The sequence below is a fragment of the Myotis davidii genome, unplaced genomic scaffold (assembly GCF_000327345.1).
Source record: "Myotis davidii unplaced genomic scaffold, ASM32734v1 scaffold569, whole genome shotgun sequence".
In the NCBI taxonomy this organism is placed as follows: domain Eukaryota; kingdom Metazoa; phylum Chordata; class Mammalia; order Chiroptera; family Vespertilionidae; genus Myotis; species Myotis davidii.
In genome coordinates, this window is record NW_006299876.1 from 937,473 (window position 1) to 940,217 (window position 2,745).

General features: G+C 40.1%; 1 protein-coding gene and 1 long non-coding RNA gene across 2 annotated transcripts in view; one reads left to right on the top strand and one right to left on the bottom strand.

Moving 5' to 3' along the window:
• TENM1 (teneurin transmembrane protein 1) overlaps nucleotides 1-2,745 on the bottom strand; it is a 409,966-nt gene that overhangs the window by 194,902 nt on the left and 212,319 nt on the right. The window lies entirely within an intron of this gene.
• LOC107185031 overlaps nucleotides 1-2,745 on the top strand; it is an 11,570-nt gene that overhangs the window by 3,260 nt on the left and 5,565 nt on the right. The window contains exon 2 of the long non-coding RNA XR_001515938.1: nucleotides 290-295. This is a non-coding gene — a long non-coding RNA (uncharacterized LOC107185031). The remainder of the gene's footprint in view (nucleotides 1-289; nucleotides 296-2,745) is intronic.

Genomic DNA, 2,745 nt, shown 5'->3' on the forward strand with positions numbered 1-2,745 from the left:
GGCATGAGTGGGGAGGTCGGGGGGCAGTGGGGGGATAAGGTCACATATGTAATACCTTAATCAATAAAGAAAAAAAGAGAAGTATTAACACATGATGATTTTAGGTTACCCTATATTACATGTAACAAAGCTTTTCATATGCAACAAAGGTCTCTCCACTCTATAGATGCAGAGTTGTTGTTGTTTTTTTTCAGTAGGAGAGAATAATCTTCTGATAAAACTAAGGTTATGGATTTTATTATTACTTAGATCAATTTGTTCACTAATTTATTTACAAGTATTCTTTGAGGGTGAAGTTCTCATTGGAAAAATAGTGGATGTGAAATAAAGATTTCTTTACATAAAAGCTGTGTACCCTTAGGCAAATTACTAACATGTGCTCTTAATCTCTGCTTGTGTAACTACACAATGAAAGTAATAATATTTGCACCTAATAGGGCCATTGGACAGATTTGCAATATATCTGTAGGTAGAACCAATAAGATTTCCTCCTCATACCTGGATTTGGGGAATGAAGTTTAAGGAAAATAAAAGTTTTGGCTTAATCAAGTGGGTGGATAATGTTGCCATTAAGAATAGCAGTGGAAGATCAAACAAATTAACTTTGAGATAATGTATAGATAGCCAAGTGAAGATGTCAATTAAGGAGTAGAATATATGAATTTGACAGGCTAGGGCTGGAAATATGAAATTGGCAACCATTAGAATATATGTGACATTAAAAGTGTGAGACTAGATGATAGTCTAAAGAACAAAAATAGAAGAGCCTCAAAAATAAGCCCTGAGGTATTCCATGATTTAAGATAAGACAGAAGAGGGCAATGAGTGATAGAAGAAAATCCAGGATACTGTAGTGTAACTAAAGCCAAAAGGGGACACTTTTAAAGGAGGAAGGGAGTAGTTATCTGTATAATATTGGAAATTGTGGGTGACTTTAGAAAGAGCCATATTGATAAAATAATAGTTGTAATGCAAGACTGGAATGGGTGAATGAAAAGAGTGACTGGAAACCTGTGTGTGTGATTGCCAAATTGTAAAAGTCCAGATCCCAGAAAATACAAAAAAAGGAGGGTTTGGCCCAATAATAAATGGTAGCTGCAATAGACTAATCTTGAAACAGTACCTACTCTCTATATCTTGGTTCTGAATCTGACTGATAATCTGGATTTGTAATCTTAATTCTTGTGGTGAACCTAATTTTATAATTATGCTCCCCTTAATGGCCTCTCCCAAGACACTAAAAGCTGCACTGAAAGGGCCTTTCTAAGACCAGGGAGTTAAATTGGTCATAGCCAATCAGGTCAGAGCTAACTGAAACAATTAGAGACAAACATTTTGCATTATTTCTTTATATATTTATAAATTTTAGGCTTAGAGGAGTGTATCACTCTGGTGATTTCCTAAAAAGTAATAGGACTAGATAAACAATATCAGCAAAATAGCAGATGAGACTATCCTTAATCCATCTCAATATAAACCCTTACAAATGTTGAATATAATGCAATACTTTTAAAAGCAGCATGTATTAGCTCACAAGACAAATTCTTTTTTTTAAGATATATATTTTATTGATTTTTTTACAGAGAGGAAGGGAGAGGAATAGAGAGTTAGAAACATCAAGTAGAGAGAAACATTGATCAGCTGCCTCCTGCACATCCTCCTACTGGGGATATGCCTGCAACCAAGGTACATGCCCTTGACTGGAATCGAACCTGGGACCTTTCAGTCTGCAGGCCGACACTCTATCCACTGAGCCAAACCAGTCAGGGCAAGACAGAGAAATTCTTAAGTGTCAGAAGGAAAAATGTTGTTAACAGCCAAAGCAGTAAACATATAAGTTAACCCTCTGGCAACCTTGAAGTGTTACCATACCCAGTAATAACCAGGGGCTGGGGTATTTACATTCACAAAGGGAAAAGAGATGAAGTCTTTGGATCACTTACAATTGGGGAGTTAGACCAAAATTCTTACAAGAAAGCAAGGACTCTTGAAAGGCTGAAATATTAGTGAAATGGAGACTAATAAATTATCTACTATCCCAGAGAAATAGCAAGGAAGCATTGACTAAAATAATATTAATAATGATCTATAATAAGAAAAGTATAATATGCTAATTAGACCAGACAGCCAAATGATCTTCCAGACATCATTCTAGATGTCCTTCCAGATGAAGTTGCGGTTTCAGGGGCTGAGGCAGTTATGGGTGATCAGACAGGCAGGTGAGTGGTTAGGGGCGACCAGACAGGCAGGTGTGTGGTTAGGGGCAATCAGGCAGACAGGCGAGTGGTTAGGGGCAATCAGGCAGGCAGGCAGAATGGTTAGGGGTGATCAGGCAGGCAGGTGAGGTGTTAGGGGAGATCAGGCAGGAAGAGTAGTAAGGGGCAGTCAGGCAGGCAGGCAGAGGTTGTTAGGGGTGATCAGGCAGGTGAGCAGTTAGGGGTGATCATGTAAGCAGGCAAGTGGTTAGGGACGATCAGGCAGGCAGGCAGGCAGAGGGGTTAGGGATGATCAGGCAGGCAGGTGAGTGGTTAGAGGCAATCAGGCAGGCAGACAAATGGTTAGAGGCAATCAGTCAGGCAGGCAAAGGCGGTTAGGGGTGATCAGTCAGGCAGGAAAGCAGTTAGGGGCATCAGACAGGCAGGCAGAGTCATTAGGGCCAATCAGGCAGGCAAGCAGAGGTGGTTAGGGGTGATCAGGCAGGCAGGCAAGGGGTGAGGGGTGACCTGGTGGTCAGTGAACTTCATA